The sequence below is a fragment of the Manis javanica genome, chromosome 4, assembly GCF_040802235.1.
Source record: "Manis javanica isolate MJ-LG chromosome 4, MJ_LKY, whole genome shotgun sequence".
Taxonomy (NCBI): domain Eukaryota; kingdom Metazoa; phylum Chordata; class Mammalia; order Pholidota; family Manidae; genus Manis; species Manis javanica.
In genome coordinates, this window is record NC_133159.1 from 175,213,962 (window position 1) to 175,232,449 (window position 18,488).

An 18,488-nucleotide genomic window follows, 5' to 3' on the forward strand; every position below is an offset into this window, starting at 1 on the left:
TCTGGGGAGGTTATGTGGGAGCCCTTTGGATGGTAGCAAAGATTTCCTAGCTATTCTTGCTACTGCCAAGCCCTGTGTGCCCAAAGTCACCAAAATGTATTTCTGGACTCAGGAATAAGCCCAGAGTGTCTCTAAATGAGAAGAGGATTGAGGTCAGTTTTTATACCATTTATGGCTCTTCAATCTAGGTGGTTATGTGACATCATAATAAACAATGGTGGGACTTAAATGCATTACTTTCTTTATGACCTAAGTGTGGAACTGACTTAATGAGAGGTCCCCAAAGTGGACTGAAGACCATTTTCATCTTGGTGTGCTGGTGCACGACTCTAGTTAGATGTTTTCCATTGCAAAACCATCACCTAAGAACACCAGGGACTCATTTGCTTTGCAATTCTTTTAATGACTGGAGAAGCACATTGCGTTCAGGATGAGTCTCTGATTTTTTTAATTAATGATCTTGGCTCCTTGGATCCCTGCCAGGCCTAGAGTAAACCGAAGAGCTACCCGTACAGAGACCATTGCTTTTTTTTTTTTTCTATGTATAAAGACAAAGGGGGGTGGCCTCTCTTTTCCTTCAGTTTCTATGGCCAAATCATCTTGAAAGGAGAGGGCATTTTAAATTCTTAGAACTTACGACTTTGTTTCCCATTCTGAAGCCAGCTCACCATTTAGGAAACTGTAAAATATTATCTGATGATTTCTTCCTAAGCAAAGCTCTTTGGTGTCAGAACTCATGGAGGGAATTGAGGGGCCCCTCAGGGTCATATTCCCAAAGCCACCAGACTTTAACTTCCTATCCGAGGTGACCCAGGTGTAGCTGGCCCATGTTGGCAAATCCACCTCTTCCCAGGGGTTAGCTAAGTGTCTGCCCTGGTCAACATCTGGCAGACATTGCCAGAAAGCCTAGATGGTTATTATCCTATTTTGGAATCTTCTCACTCTTTGACTGAAAGTTGAGCGGCCGAAGAACCAGGGACTTCTCCCAAGGAGACCTCCCAAGGGAAAGGCAAATAGCTCATAAAATCTTACCCCAGTCTGTAAAAGTGAAAGAGACACTGAACATAGAGTGGCGTTTCCTTGGTTCTCGTTATTTTATGAGGTCTCAATAGGTTTCCTGGGGCTGCTATAAAAAGATTTCTTTTTAGTGGTTTGCTAGGCTAGGTCCCCGACCCACCCTCACACCACCACCACCCCACCCCCTCCCTGCCTTTGTTTAGCTTACAAAGGTTTTGCCATACCCTGTGCTATTTCTCTCAGCTGATCTTTCTACTCAAAATGCCTCTTTTCTCTCAAGGGCAATATTGGCCGCTGATGGGGCCTGTCCCAGTTCAAACTGTAGGCTTCTCAGAGTTCTACATTTAGAGGTTTACAGAAAAGTGAAATGTGCTGGTGACGCCTCAGGATCATCAGATGGGGGGTGTTCTGTGATGCGCCGCGTGCACCTACCTTGGGGACGCAGGCCTGCTTCCTCCCGTTGCTGTCTGTCCTGGAATAGACCTCTGCCGCCAGCCTGCGTTAAGAGTCGCCTGCCCTGAGAAAAGGTGCTTCATCCAGGCAGGGCCTTCTTCCAGGACGGCTCACCCCCACTGACGGATCAGCATGAAGCCTAGTGGCCCCACCTGCCCACCCTAAGACCGGACCCCTAGAAAGGCAGCCCAACATCTCTTTCTGTCCAATCTTTCCCCTGAGTCACGAGATGCTAATCCCAAGAGCGCTCCAAGGTAGCCATCCTGCACACCGTTCTCTGTCTTGGAGTCGGCTTCCCAGGGAACTCAGCCTGTGAACGCTGGTGCCAGGAATGGGCTGAGAAAGCAGACGCTAAGCTGGGATCTTGGAATTTGACCCACCTGCTAGCCAGCTAGCAATTAAGGCCGTCTCCACTCATGGCAGGTGGGGCACCACGAAGCAGTGTGACTGATAAACTTGCACCAGCCGTAGATGGGGCTGGTACACCTGAGGAAAGTGACGCACTAGGAGGTGCCGTGCATTAAGCCCTCACGGTACAGAAGGAAGAGCCCCTGTAGGGCAGCGGCACATGCCTAGGCTTGATTGACATGGTAGAAAGAAGAAAAGCTGAGAGTGATGAGGCAGCAATTAAAAGCTAAGTGGGAAAACTGGAACATGTTCTTAGCATAGAAAGAGGTTCTCATTGCCTCCAGCAGAAGGCAGGGAAAACAGAGGACAGGACAGTGTAGGATAATTCCCAGCCAAGTTGGGGTTGTATCTTGCCAATGGGTTTCAGCCCCGGACAAGTTCACTATGGATTCAATGTGACCAAAGAAACAACAGTAGAATGTCCTTGGGGTGAAAGGGTTATACCCAACTTTATTTATTGCCCACACTTGTGTAGGAAGCCAGCTAACCAGGGCCAGGTGAGAATCCTGGCCACAGGAACTTGCATTTTATCCATAGGTGGCCGTGCCAAGGCCCAGGTTCTTGGGGCAAAGAATTGGGCCTTGACTCATGGGATGGGGATATCTGGAATGATGATACCCACAAATCTTGGATTCCCAGATTCCTCTGAATGCTTTGGGTCTGAAGAAGGCATCCACAATTCCCACAGGGCCAGCGCTTACCCCTTGCTTAAGGGCAATGCCCCGGCCTCTTCCCTGCAGGACAACATGCTTCACCCTCAGGATCTGCCCTCCTGTCCTGGCCACTGGGCTGAGAACTAGGGATAAAGTGCAGCCCAGCGCAGCCGGAGAGGTGCCGGGACAGCTGAGGGAGGAAACGGATTATACCCCAGGGGAGCAAGAGGACTGGTTGGCATGTCCTGGCAGGAGCTGGGGCAGTGCTCATGGGACAGGGTTAGGAGATTTGAATAAAGGAGTGTTACTGATGTGGATGCACTCTCCCGGGGAACACAACTCAACCACGTTGGCAAGGCCCTTGGGAGATGGTGTGAATGCATCCTTAGGATGGCTCAGATGCATGAGGAAAAGTAATGTTTTATATTTGTAAATGGTTACATTTAAATGGTTATATAAATAGCTACATAATAGCTTCAACTTGTCCCCTTGATTCATAAAGCCTAAAATATTTAGTATCTAGCCCTATACAGAAAAAGTCTATCAACCTCTGCATTCCATGGCTATCCCCATCATATTTCCATTTATTCAGAGATCTGGCTCCTGCAAAAAACAGACAAACCCCGGAAGCTGATAGTAGACCATTGCAAACTAAAACCAGTAGAGCCCCCATCCCAGCTACTGTGCCCAAGATGGGTGTCTGGCCAATGGGTTTCAGCCCCAGGCAGGTTCACTATGGATTCAATGTGACCAAAGAAATGACAGTAGAACGTTCTTAGAGTGAAAGGTTATACCCAACTTTATTCCCACAGTGGCAGGTCAATCACTAGAATCCCATCCACTCAGAGCAAGTCTGCAGGCAGCAAGCCAGTCTCTGCCTCTGGGCCCCTCCATCCACTGGCCTTGGCACTGCCACACTCCAACCTCTGCTCTGCTCTCCTGCAGCCTTTTAGCCATAGCCACTGTGTTGCCCAGAGTACTGGGCAGGGCTTTTTATATAGAGTCAGTAACGATGTATTGCCCACACGTGTGCAGTGAACTTAGCCAACCATGGCCAGGTGAGAATCCTGGCCACAGGAACCTTCACTTTATCCACAGTGGTGCTTTGCTAGAGAATATTGACATGAGTTCTAATAAGGTACGTGCTCATGTTCTGGGGAATGTATTCTCTCCCTGCATTATCAGACAAGAGAGTGATAAAGAGTTTGTTTGTCTTGGAAGGGACAACAAAATACATGCAAAGTTTTTCCCCAGGGCTAGGTGAGAGAGTTAACCTATATCTGTTATTACATAGTCTGAAGAGATCTGGACCATCTCGACATTCCACAGAGCAACATACTAGTCCACTCTATTGATGGCATTGTGTTCAGCAGGCCAGAGAGCAAGAAATGAGTTAGAGGCCTTGGTAAGCCAGGCATACTCCAAAGAATGGGTGACAAATCCTACAGAAATACAGGGGACTGCCATGTGAGTATAAGTTTTGGAGTCCTGTTAGGAAGGCATTTAAGCATAGAGGTCAAGAGAAGAGTCCTTGGCTATTCTCTGCCAAGCAAAGAGCAGGAACTCAAAACTCGGGAGTTAATGTGATGTGGTACTGATGATAATTATAAATTCTGGAGTTTGGAAGACCTGGCCCTGTGTCTGTTGTTAACCTGCCCATGTCTTTAAGTCATTAACTTTGTTATGTCTTGTGGTAATATTATCCCTCAGATTTGGAGTAATTGGAGCTTGATCAAAATTATTGGCTCAGCCCCCTTAGTGGTTGTGAAACGCTGAGCATGTTATTTCACATCTCTCCAAAATATGTATGTTATCCCCCGTAATGATCACTTTGGATTAGGTAATATCTAAAATATTTTCCATCTTGAACCAACCATGCAATCCATGATGGTGGCTACTACCCACTGCGGCTGTTTATACTTACAGTCAAATTAATTAAGTTAAATTAAATTAAAAATTCAATTCGTCAGTTGCACTCGCTACAGTGTTCAGTATTCACAAGTGGCCAATGGCTATCATATTGGACAGCACAGATAAGGGACACTTCCATCATCACAGAAAGTTCTATTGACAGTGCTGCTGTATCGTACTATTAGGATATATTCCAGTCTTTTTAGGTCCCATACACACACACACGTAAACAAAATAAACATTAAATAAGAGTTAACAGAGTATGAAGCCAGTCATTCATAGGAACTCAGTACTCGGAGATTTATAGATGGTATCTCACTTAATTTTATTACACATCATCCCTGTGAAATTGTTACTGTGATTATACCACATATAGATAAGGAATCTGTTTAGTCTTTTAAAGTGACTAAGACCTTCCCCAGACATACAGCTATGAAGTGATGGGTCTGAACTCTTATTCAGGCTTCCTCCTTAAGAAGCACTATAGCCAGCCTGCTTCCAATGAGCTTTGCTGTTGATGCCAATTACAATGTGACTGTCTTCTGAATCCTGACAGCACAAATTCTTAGGGGCTGGAACTCAGCTGGTGACTGGCTTGCAGGGCCTGGGAGGTACAGCCTCGCCTAGTTTCTCAGGTCTCAGGGCAGCATACGGGAAGAAAAGGGATCGTTGCCTGGAAATGGCGCCTTCTTTCTTGCTCTCAGGTGAGCTGTTCTTTCTTTCTTTTTTTTTTTTTTGCCTCAAGCTGACATTTTGACCACTTTGCACATCTCCCTCTTCGAATCTTCACGTTTCCTCCATTCATATGTATTATCCCCCCTAAACTGCAGTCTGAAGATGATGTCAGGATGGTATGTTATTCTATTAATTTAATAATAATTCCAATAATATTCTGCTTTCATCCTATGCCACTTTTAAAGTACGCGTAAGTACATGTGTTTGTGTGTGAAAGAAAACTGCCTTGCTTTCAGGACTGGGAGTTCTGAAGAATTTCTTGACATGGGCAAGTTGAGAATGGAATATTGTGTTTTGGAAGGAAAAGGGGGAATCCCGGGTGACAGTTGCGAAACCTCACTGATTCAAGTTCAACTGGCTTTAAATATTTTTTTTAGATGAAATGGTGCTGCACATTTTGAAGGACAAGAATATTGCTTACAGGCAAACTGACTTGGAATGAGAAGACCTGGGTTTTGGTACTAACTCTGCTATTTGTAGCTGTGGGACTTTGTGGCAATTCAACTATGGAGTCTCATTCTTCTCTGGACCTAGTAACCGCGATAATACTGGCCTTACCCACTGTGGTGAATGCTGTAGTGCATGGCCCAGATTTCCCAAGGAAGCTATTCCCCGGAGTAGGAATGCTGGCTGCTTATAGCTCACAGACAGATCTGTCTCCGGAAATTGCCTTGAGCCTGAAGGAGATCTCATCTCATTTAGGACATCTATGAGGGGCCATTGCAGCTCCAGAATACTCCATGCATTTAGCTGATGCCTGTTGCAACTACGTTGCATTCAAGTTCTCTCTCTGCCCAGTCCTGCTTTCCCGACTCTGTAGCCGGTGTCCTTGAGAGCCCTTCCCAATGATGACACGTGGCAATCTTCATCTCAGCGTCACCTGGAAATCAGCTAGATCCACCCTACAGGAAAGAGTTTTGTTCCTTCACACCGATCCCATAAATATCAAGCTAAACAAACTTTTAAAATATTTTTTTTGTGTTCTTATACTGAAACATCTTTTTGTGAAATAGATGAAGTAGGAGAAAACTTTGAAAGGTTTAACGAAGTAACTGTAATCTGGAAACAACCATTGGAATATTTCCTGTCCTGACCATTTTACTGAGATCAAAGGTCAGCATTAACATAACATGAACTGCTTTATAACTTGAAAACAATATCATCAGGAAAAAATGTCATTGATATTAGCCAAGATATCTCATGCTAGCCACTCTCCACAGTCAAGATGAATCACTGTCTCCTTGCGGCTTCTGTTTCCTTTTGTAAGAGCTGGACATGGTTTTTTTTGTATGTGCTTTCCTTCCCCAAAAGATGATATTCCTTCAGGTAGCAATTATATATTATTCATATCTTATCCCCTAGAATCAAGTACATTACTTTTCACTTAGTAAGTGGTTCACAAATATTGGCTGAATGTCAATGTAGGTAGTTACATTTGTTGTAGCTTGTACTAGGAGGTCTACACATATTACCTCACTTTTACTATATGTAAAAAATACATATTCATAGGGCAAATTGTCCTCCACTGTCTGGGAAGTTTACAGTAAAGAAGAAATGTCTTTAACGCCTGAGAGATTTAGGTATGATATAAGATATATTTTTGTAATTGTGAGATTTATTATATATTAAACATGGCTACTAACAGCCATACATTTGTGGCCAGTTATTGTTGACAAGGGTGGCAGGACAACTCAAGAGGAAAGAGTAGTCCCTTCAACAAAGGGTGGTGGGGCCACTGCATCCACATGCAGAAAATGAAGCTGAACCCCTACTTCATACTAGATATGAAACGAATGTAAAATGGATTAATTACCTAACTATGAGAGCTAAAACCATCACACTCCAAGAAGAAAACATTACATCAAATTTCATGACCTTGGGTTTGGCAATGGATTATTAGACATAACACTGAAGGGGTGAAAAACAGAAGGAAAAACTGGATAAACTGGATTTTATCATATTGAAAACTTCTGTACAACAAAGGACATTATCAAAAAAATAAAAAGACAGCCTATAGAATGGGAGAAAATAAAGGCAAATCCTATATCTGGTAATGGTCAAGTATTCAAACTATATAGAAAACTCTTGCAACTCAACAATAAGATGATACACAAACCGATTTAAAAATGGGCTAAGGATTTAAATAAACATTTTTCTGAGAAAGATACACACATGGCCAAAAAGCAAATGAAGAGATGCTCAACGTCCTTTGTCATTAGGGGAATGCAGTCAAAACCGCAAGCAGATGACACTTCACATCTACTAGGAGGTCTATAATGAAAACACAGTAATAATAAGTGTTGGCAAGGATGTGGAGGAAGTGAAACCCTCATGCACTGCTGGTGTAAATGTAAAATGGTTTAGCCACTATGGAAAACAGTTTAGTGGTTCCTAAAAAAACCTGAACACAGAATTATCACACAACCCTACTCCTAGGTATATACCCTAAAGAACTGAAAACAGGCACTCAAACATGTGTGTGTACACATAATCATAGCAGCACCATTCACAATAGACAAAAGGTAGAAAAAGTGAATGGTGGATAAGCAAACCCATGGTACATACGTACAATGTAATATTATTCAGTCGTAAAACTGATACGTGCTACAACATAGATGAGCCTCCAACACATGGAAAGTGAAAGAAGCCAGACACAAAGGTCCCATATTGTACGACTCTCTCTGCATCACACATCAAGAATAAGGAAATCTGTAGAGACAGAACACAAATTGATGGTCCAGAGCTGAGGTGAGGTGGAATGGGGAGGAACTGCTTAGTGGGGTTTATTTTGGAGTGACAGAAACATTTTGAAACTAGATAGGGATGGTGGATAGATAGATGCACAACATTGTGAATGTAATAAATGCCACTTAAAATCGTAATTTTCTGTTATGTGAATTTAAACCCAGTGTATTATTTTTGAATGGTTAAATGGCTACTAAGGGAGGCTTTAAAGTGTCTCCTGTGTTAGCCTTCTACAGTTACAGGAATGTCTAAACATATTTTTTATCTTAAGTCAAGAGAGTAAGTCCTTTCCCTTCCAAGTCCCTTTTAAGTTGGCAGATAGCAGGCATCAGTATTATTCACCAATACCTTCTTCTCTTATATTTTGGGATATTTGAAGGATAACGCTTCCCTGGTGTCTCCTTGAATGAAGGAGGCCATGTGACTAGTTCTGGCCTATAAGCTGTGAGCAGAAGTTACTTGTGTGATTTTGGATGGTAAGAGATTCTCCATGTTCTCTTCCTCTGCCATAACATTTAAGAACACAAAGCATGGGTTGATAGAAAGGTGTTGCAACATTGAAACCATCTGGAATGCTGAGCTCTGATGGGAGATGGTGTCCTGTACAGGATTCTGGACCTTCAGTGAGCTTTAAAAATGTAAGGAACTGAGTTTGCTGTGTTAACCCCATAAAATGTTGGCAGCCCTTTTGTTACTCCACATAACCTGTCTTACGCTCGCTGATACAAAGTGGCATATAGAAAGGGAAGGTTTGTGTTTTCTAAGATTGTTCAGTTAGTTCTATGACTCTCATTGAATAGGCTGGCTAAAAATCCATAAAGCATCCTGGCACATGGTAACAAGAATATTAATAAATGTTAAATTTTAGCAATATCATTTGTAATGCTTGAGACCAACAAGCAACAAGAGAACATAAAAGGGGAAACAAAACCTTGCAGAAATTGTTCCCTAGAACAATAGCATTTATAAATGAATGTTTACAAATGTCTATGCCATTCAGGGAAATCCTCTGCAAAGTCATAGCACAAGTCCTTTCTCCTCCTCTGCTTTTTCACCCATGGGCCATTCCTCCTCAGAGCACCTCTCTTAGAAATTGTCTGCTTGCACAAAACCAGGAAGAACTATCTAGTGGACATGAATGTCACCTCTTTTTAAATACAGCCCTTGGTTTATTTCTTATCTAAGAATATTTCAGAGTTACATGGGTGAGATTGCAAGATACCAATCTTTAAAGGATATAGAAATTTCCTTTGCCTAAGATAGAATCTGATTTCTGATTGTTACTCTTCAGAAGATTATTACCATAAAATCCTTCATCTCAAGAAAAACTGCTATGGAACACTGTTAATTTATCTAAAGGATCCAAAAGAGAAAGTTTATTGATTGACTTATCTAAGAATTTAATCCGTGAAGTCAGCAGAGCTAGGTTTGAACACCAGCTCATCTACTTATTCAATGTAAGATCTCAGGAAATGTGGCTAACCACTCTATGCCTCTATTTTGTCATCTGTGAAATGGGAACAATTGTTCTTAATAGAATTGTGGTGAGAGGCAAATAGATATATATGTCAAGTGTGCAGTACAACCCCCAGCATACAGTATATCCTGTATAAGACTTTGCTAACTTTGCTAAGGAGTGCTTCAGACGTCCCCTAAACTCAAAGGCTGGGGTGGTGAGAAGTGGCTTGGCAGTAATGCCTGGGTTTTAATCCTGCCTCAGCCCCTTACCAGTTGTGGAACCTGAACCGATCAAACTCTGTAAGCTTTTATTCTTCTTCTGTCAAATGAACAATATTTTGGGCAAAATAAAGTGAGTAAATAGCTTAGTCCAGTAAGTGTTCCATTCATAATTATTCTTTCCTTTGAAAGACCATCCTCTTAAACCATGAGCACAGCTACAGAAGCAATACACTGTTGAGCTTTCTGTCACTTACAACCAAACCCTCCCTGAAACTGTATTTAGCAAATGTAAGATCTTATTGGCTCACATAACTCACAAAAAGTTAACAAAAGGAGTTAACTTCAGATACAGCCAGCAGTAAGTACCAAATGAGAGCAAAATGGATCTTCCTACCTTCCCTTCTGTTGTCTGTGCATTCTTTTGTGCTGGCTTCTTTTTGTGTGGTGGTGCTAAGAAGCTCTAGATATATTAGTTTAATAACACAGAGTAAGAACTTCCCAAGTGTTTCAGCAAAAATCCCAGATTTACTCTCATTAGACTAGCATGATCACATGTCCACCTTTGAACCAATCACAGAGATCTGAAGAAATGTATATGCTAATTAGGCTGGGCGAGATAGGGTGGCATGTTTTAGTGCCATCCCAAGCATGGAGTCTGAGAATTCAAGAGAGAGTTTCCAAAGGAAAATGAAAGTACTTTTATTTGGATAGGGAGAATGGAAGCTGAGCAGGAAAATAAAGCAGCTTTCTACGAGAAAAGCATCAGTGGAATACAGAGAAAAAGAAAAGGAGCTGCCTGGTTAAAGATTCAGAAAAGCCTGGGCATTAGAAGTTGCAGCTAGATGTCCATGTCCTGAAAGTCATGCTGGGATTTTAACTTGTATGTCCAATGGCAGCGAACAGATTTTCCACTGCTGTATTCATGGCCCCTTCCCTGGTTCCTATTTATAAAAAGCTAACAGGAGTTAGGTGTGGAGTCTGTGGCCACAGGAAACAGCCCTGCCCACTGGATTTTGCAGGAATTAAACCTGTGATCTAAATGCTAGGAATAAGACACTGGAATCTTGGGATATCTGTTTGCTGTAGAAAACCAAAATAAAACAAATTAATCACTATGTATTTGCTTACAAGTAACAGAAAGCCAAGATTTAACTGGCCTAAATAAAAAGGATATTTATTCATTTTTTCATCTACAGATACAGAGATAAGTCAGATTTCAGGCAAGGTATGATGTGTGGCTCAATGACATTAGCGAGGATTCAGATTTTTTTTTTTTTTTGCAGAATTAAAACTTTTTTTTTTTTGAGAGGGCATCTCTCATATTTACTGGTCATATGGTTGTTAACAACAATAAAATTATGTATAGGGGACTCAATGCACAATCATTAATCAACCCCAAGCCTAATTCTCAACAGTCTCCAATCTTCTGAAGCATAACGAACAAGTTCTTACACGGTGAACAAATTCTTACATAGTGAATAAGTTCTTACATGGTGAACAGCACAAGGGCAGTCATCACAGAAACTTTCAGTTTTGATCACACATCATGAACTATAAACAATCAGGTCAATTATGATTATTCGTTTGATTTTTATACTTGATTTATATGTGAATCCCACATTTCTCCCTTATTATTATTATTATTTTTAATAAAATGCTGAAGTGGTAGGTAGATGCAAGATAAAGGTAGAAAACATAATTTAGTGCTGTAAGAGGGCAAATGTAGATGATCAGGTGTGTGCCTATAGACTAAGTATTAATCCAAGCTAGACAAGGGCAACAAAACATCCACGGATGCAGAAGATTTCTCTCAAAACAGGGGGGTGAGGTTCTAAGCCTCACCTCTGTTGATCCCCAATTTCTCACCTGATGGCCCCCCTGCAACTGTGCCTGTCTTAAGTTGTGAGGATTCGGATTTTTAAAACCTTTATTTGCATTTCCATACTGAGCATTGGTGATAGCCTAAGACTATTGCTCACAAAATGGCTGCACGTGGCCTTCATGTTCCCTGCTTAGGTCTCCCAAGAGAGAAAAATCTCTTTCCAAAACATGAGACATAAGATTTTCCTTTTGGTCTACCTGATTAAGTCAAGTCATACCATATTAGGGACATGTGCTAAAAAGTTATATGTCATACATCTGAAGTTCAAATACAACTGGGCATCCCATATTTTTTCTGGCAACTCCACTCCCAGTTGACTTAGACTAATCCAAAATGTCCTCTGGAGGGAAGTAGGACACAGGAACAAAATCAAGCTGCATGTCTGTCTCATTTTTAGAAAAGGGACATTGTACTCTCAAAATGCAAGCATCAGCGTGTGCTACACCTGATGTCAGTTAAGGGATTTTGGAAGAGAAATTCCAGGGTGAGATGCCTTATCCAACAAATAATCTCAGGCTTAAAACCTGGATTACTAAATATCATAATCCAATCCAATTGTACAAATGGTTATTTAATACTTTTTATCAACAAGGTACTGTTAAAGATTCTGAAGGCTGATTGAGTCTTCCAAGGTGCTTCCAAAATAATAGGGAGAATTAAGCACAAAATGTGAGTGGAACCATGAGAAAGACCCAGAGAGCCATGGGACTCCGGCCCAGTGATTTCCTGAAGGAGATGGAAATAGCCTTGGAAATAGGTGTTAAATGACGGTGGATAAGAAGTGGCACTAGATCAGTAGGAGATAAAGACTAGAAGACCTTAGGGCCAATTATACAGAGAAATTTCAGTCCAAATCTGAAATATCCACAAGTTATCCTGTAGAAAATATGGTTAAATATTTTTGAACAGTGGCATGGCATGACCAGAGCCGCATTTTGAGAAAAATAAGTCTGGCAGCAATGTGTAGGGTGAATTCTAGTGAGAAGAGAAAGGAGGGAGAAAGATCATCAATGGAATGCTCTAGAGCAATGCTCTCTGATCTGATGCCCCCTTTTGGAGAAATGTATTTTGTAGTGTAGTCCTTAAAATGAACTTCACAGGGAATATGACCTGTCTACAAACACAATTCCAGAAAAATAAGCATAATGCCCTAAGGATGACATGAAGGAGAAAGTAGGTGATTATGTTATAATAAAACATATATTTTAATACAGGGGTCAGTAAAATACCAGATACAGCTCTACATCTGTTTTAGTATGGCCCATGAGATAAAGATTTTTTCCATTTTGATTATTTTTAAATTATTACGTAAGTTCCTATCTAGTATCCTTCATCCCCTGTTGGCCCTCAAAGCCCAAAGTATTTATTATCTGGCTCTTTATAGAAAATCTTCACCAACCCCTATTTCAGGAATGACTGATTATATAATTTGTGTGACTCAGTACAAAATGAAAATTCAGGCTCTAATAAAAATTATTAAGACTGTCAAGATGGTGATAACACAGTTGATAACAGAGGTGACACAAACATAGTAAACTAGTCAGATGTGTGTACCTGTGAAGGCACCAGCGGCCAATGCAGGCTCATACAAACAGGGCCACACACACGGCACTACCCTGGGTAGCAAACCCAATGCAAACATGTTTTATCAAACAGTTCAAGTATCATGGAGCTGTTTCCACTCTTGATGTGCTTTCTAAACTGGGAAACAACTCTTGGGGAATTTTCAAATAATGCATGGTATGAACTTTATTTAATTTATATGAAAGCTACATTTCTGGAATATCCATGGAATGTTAAAACATAAAAAAACTGTACCTATGTATGAGATGGAATTAGCTTCCAGGCTCAGGTGATTATAAGCAGGTTTTACACGAATGTTCAATGAAATAGTTGAAGGATGGAATGGGGCTCGGGGTACTTCTTTGCTGTGAAGCCCTGGCCAGCACACTGGAGAGTGAGCAACATCACCGATTCCCATGACTTTAACGCTCATTGTATGTAAGATACAGACTTCCAAAATGCAGAAAAGAATAATCAGAGACCTTGAAAGAACAGGCAACTTGCCCAGGTTCCCAAGCATATAGATGGTAGAGCCAGGACTAGAATGCAACTTTTATAACTCTTAATTCTGTACGCATCTGATTTTCTTCCCTTCCTGGGATAAGCGAACTGGCCCAGCATTTGCTTTGGAAAGAGGACCTATCAGTTCGCAACTTAGAAGAACAAGGACCGTCAAGAATGACGTCACCCAATTCTCTTCCAATTCTAAAAAGGCACTTAACCTGGCACCCTTCTCAAACTGCAGGAGAGTTCACAGAGGGTTGCCAAGAACTAAACACCAGTGACTCCCCATAGGAGAGTATTCATATCTATACTTACATAGAGCCCGTGGAAAACACAGAGAAATGGGACATGGGAGTTTTTAAAAAAATTATTATTATTGAAACAGGACCAGAAGCCCACTTACAGAGTACATAGGTCTGGAACTTGGCAAGACCCAAAATTAATGATATCGTCACAAAGTTTATATATCATATATACATAATTTCTTAAGCCCTGCACCAGGAAACAGCCTCATATAGGGCAACCACCTCAGCCCACCCATAAATAATCCACGTTAATCTCCTAAAAGAGGTCGTGGACTAGAGTAATGTGCTGACATCTGGCTTCTTCTGGCAGCATAGCCTGTATGGTCCAGACAGATGGCCTTTAATTTGTGGTAGGTTGTCCCAGCTGAGGACAGCTTAGGCAGAAATGATTATTTGGACTATTCGCCTCATGCCTGGCTCCTGGAACTCCTGGCAAATTGTCAGAAGTGCCACTGTGGTTCCTGCCAATAGGTCTGATGTCACTGGCTGGCAGCCTCTTGGCCACCATCACTGGAGTGAGACCTCTTCGGAGAGGTTCTCAGCAACAATGCCATAGTACAAGGAGTCTGGGAAAACTTGGGAGATGGATGAGGGTGCAGAGAATCCATGGCATAAACGTGCTTCCAGGGGAGTTCCCTACTGGAATTGTTAGGTTTTGGATGCATAGTTGCTGCTAATTCTTTTTGATCTCAATGCACCCTGAATCCTTTCAGCAGCGGGAAGAGATCTGAACTAGAGGGTGAAGGTTTAGATTTATTTCCTACTATGTATGAGTTAAATGGCAGAGGAAAATACCCATAGGTCATTATAAAGAGCCAGGCTGCTGAAGGAGCACAAGCTCCACTGCCCAGATGTAAAACAATCAGCCTTCTGTTTCAGATACAAAGAGAAAATGACTTACTGTGTCCAAAATGGAACACAGCAGCCAGTAAAACCATGTCCTCTGTTCGCCAAGTCCTCAAAGTCCTGAGAACACGTAGACCCTGAACTGAATGGGGTAGGTTTCTCTTTTGAACTAAATAAAATAAAATAAAATATCCTTGTGGTACCTGACTCTGAGCTGGGACAGTTGGGACTGGCACACATTATATGCCTTCAAAGCTAGGTTAGTTGTTGGTGAGGACCAGAGCTGGCTCTGTTATCCAAAGTAAAAGCATGGATTGATTTGTGGACATGTGAGCATTTAGCCAATTTCTTATTTTTTCCAATAATGGCCTTGGAGTTTACTTTTCAGTATGTGATGGTAGTAGGACTCACACTTAGCCAGTTCAGCTCTCTTCAAACGAAGAAAAACAAAAGAACAACATGATAATGGTCTTCGGTGTCTTCGAATTTCAAGCAGACATCTTCATTCCCTTGTCTGATCCCTTGGTATCTTGCTTGACAACTTTGATAGGTCACGGTTCAGTCTGATGCAGTTTCCAAGACTTGAGATTGTCATGATTTACTCCATTATACAGAAATCCTAAAAGACCAGAAAGAATGTTTATGCATGTGATTTGGGGGATACACTACATTGCCAGGATGGGAAAGTTCTCTTTCTTCTAGCATGAAACATATTTTACAAAGACCCAATCAGAGAGGAGCCCTTCTTCTATTTCAGACAAGGTGACCTTGAGGAAGCCTAGGGGCACGGGGTCAACTCTTCCTAATTCCTGGGAGCTTATAAAAATCATGAGACCCTCAGGAAGTGAGTAGATGACAAGAAGAATCTAGTCATAGAAAAAAAAAATCTTAGAGTTTTCCCTACACGTATGTGGAATATCTCCAATCATGCATAATATGACATGGGCTGAGAATACCAACGAGAGGAAAGCTGGCAATGATTCAATTACGAATTTCATGAATTTAGATGGAAAGTTATTTTGTGTCGAAAGTTACAAAGGTACGATTGAATGCTTTCATCATTCTTCTTTATTGGGATAAACTGGAAAGACATGTGGAGATCCTGGTGTGAGTTTTGGCTCAATGATTAATTGACTGGGTGACTATGTGAAGCTTCCGCTGTAAAATGGGAATTATGTAAATGTTTTATTTATTTGTTCATTAAATAATTTGTTTCCTGTATTTTGAGCACCACTTTAGATGTTAGAAATGCTACAACGGACAAGAAAAGACAAAACCCTTACATTCATGGATTTTACATGCTAGCAGAGGAGCTGGATAATAAATACACTGTTAAGTAAATACATAACATGTGGGTAGTGGTAAAAAGGCAAATAACACAATGAACAGGGATAGACAATGACTGGAGAGGTAGGGTGTCATTGTACACTGTTCAGAGAGCAATGCGTCAATGTGTCCTTTTTAATAAATTAAATTTGAGCCAATACAGTAGAGTGATGGGGCACGTCATGAGGATATCTGAGAGTAGAATTTGCCAGGCATAAGAAACAGCAAATGTAAAGGCCTGGATGCTTGATGTGTATGAAGAAATCCCCAGGAGGTCAGAGGAGCAGAGCACACCCATATCTAAGGGGATGGAGATGGGGTCAGAGCACAGGGGGACCAGAGAACACCGCGGGTCTCACGTATTTTTCCTTTGTGATACGCAAGCGGAAGACTTTTGTTTCTACATGTTTGCAATGTGTAATGCTCTGAAGTTACAAACACAGCTGACATTTCTTGAGTCCATGAGCTGTGCCAGGTCCCGGATGAAGTGCTTGCCTTGAGCCACGTCATTTACTCTTCAGTGCAACCTTGATCCGCAGATGCTATTATTACCCCCTTTCCCAAATCAGGACATTTAGGTTTAAAGGTTAAACAACTGGCGAGAGTTTCCCGGCTGATCAATGCTGGAGGTTCCAAAGTAAACAAGAATAAACCACAAGAGGGTTAAAGTCTCACCCTGTGCTTTGCAACCCCCTCCTCTGCAACAGAATTCCCCTAGACTTACCTGGGCTCTGCTCTTCTTAAGCAATGAAGCAACGTAGAGAGAAAGCCCTGGGAAGAGCCAGTCTCTCTCCAGACATTCACTGGGCTTCTAAACCCCTCATTCTCCAGGGGACTTAGCGCTTCGCTGGCCCAAGGGTTTATGTTTCCACCGAGGCTGAGAATCACGCCGAGTGCTGAGAAGCCTTCTGTACTCTTCTCCACGTGTGGTTAGAGGTGGAGGGGACTCTGGGCTGCAGTGCCAGGGACCACACCTCTTTGTCAGGAACATGTAATTAAAAAGAAAGAGAAAGGGCAAAGAAATGAGCAATGAAATAGCCACCCACCCTCATTTTTCTTACATGCACGTCCATGGGCGCGCACACACACACAAGGCCAGCAGACGTCCATCACTCTGGTCCTCGGGACTCTGATGAAAACATTTTCCACCTGGCACTGTTAGGCATTAAACACCCCTCCAGCCCAACCTGAGACTTGGACCGTCAGTGGAGATATTTTTAAAACCATGACACAGAGGAGTGTGACACACTCGGTTTTCTCAGTGGGTGGGTAGAGTGTTATTTCATGTTGTTCTTGTCACTCGGCCCAACACTATAATTGTGCACTTTATTACTATACTGAGAAGGCTCTGCAGCCCGACCCAGCCCAGGCTGCTCCCAGCATGGAGATGGCAACCTGGACAGGCTCAGAAAAGGGGAGTGGGGAGTTGCTGGTGCATAGGCCAGCCCCTTGGATTCTCCTCATGTGTTCAGTTCATGCTCAGCAGTATGTGGAAGGTCCCTACTACTGTGCTTGATACTTTGTATTCATTGATTGTTGTCCTTGAGAAAATTCTAGGTATTCTGGTATTCAGTGACACCTAATTCCTTAAACGACTACGTTTTTTTTTCTTTTTTCTGCTCTCTTGTTCTTCTCCTTTCTCTTTTTCCTAATGGGAGGTTTTTCTCAACACCAAATATAGACTTTATGGTAGAATCAAGATTAAGTATCTGCATCTCACCATTCCTCTGCAAAGGTGTGAGTCAAGGGCCCTCACTGTTTCCTTGGGACAGGAAAGATAATGATGTGCTAGGGAATTGGGGGGCTGTGTGTTTGCCCCGGGCACAGGCAATAGAAAAATGAACTGAAGGTAGACAATTTAAAAGCAATCCAGAGAACAACAATGTATCTGCTTTTTATTGGCACCTTGCACTGGCAATTCTAAAGGATTTCAGTGATAAAACACTCCATCTTAGAAGACCTAGCCCACCATCATCCCCTACCACCCTTTGGTGAACTACCCACATATCACGGCGATAGAAAGTTGTTTAGGGGGAGAACATTTTATTTCAGCAGAAAACTAAGGCCCTCTGGGTGGAGGTCATCTTTCTCATGACATGGACTTGACACTTACTTTTCCATTGATAGCAACTTCACCCACTCATCTTAATAGCAATATAAACGTTAGTACTATCTGAGAAATGACAAATAAGAAATGTCTGCATAAATGTGATAAAAGGGAAGGATTAAAAAGTGGATCTAAGGGGGTATCTTTAATTCTGTCCTAGCCCCTTGCTCCCACATTTCATCTATTTACGACTATCTGGTGGAAAATGGATTCTAAAAGACCAAGAAAAAGAAGCAATGGGTCCATTAGCAACAAGATTGCCCAGAATTACCTCTAAAGCGATTCCTGTTACAGGCCTAGGCCAAGCCTTCAGCATTTCTAATTTAGAACAGAAGCCTGTAAACTATGGCCCG

At 41.9% G+C, this 18,488-nt stretch overlaps 1 long non-coding RNA gene across 1 annotated transcript in view; it reads right to left on the reverse strand.

Moving 5' to 3' along the window:
- Positions 1-10,755: 10,755 nt before the first annotated feature.
- The window catches only part of LOC140849195 (uncharacterized), a 77,718-nt gene continuing 69,985 nt past the window's right edge, over positions 10,756-18,488 (reverse strand). The window contains exons 7-8 of the long non-coding RNA XR_012130860.1: positions 16,753-17,004; positions 10,756-15,321 (exon numbers count right to left, since the gene is read on the reverse strand). This is a non-coding gene — a long non-coding RNA (uncharacterized lncRNA). The remainder of the gene's footprint in view (positions 15,322-16,752; positions 17,005-18,488) is intronic.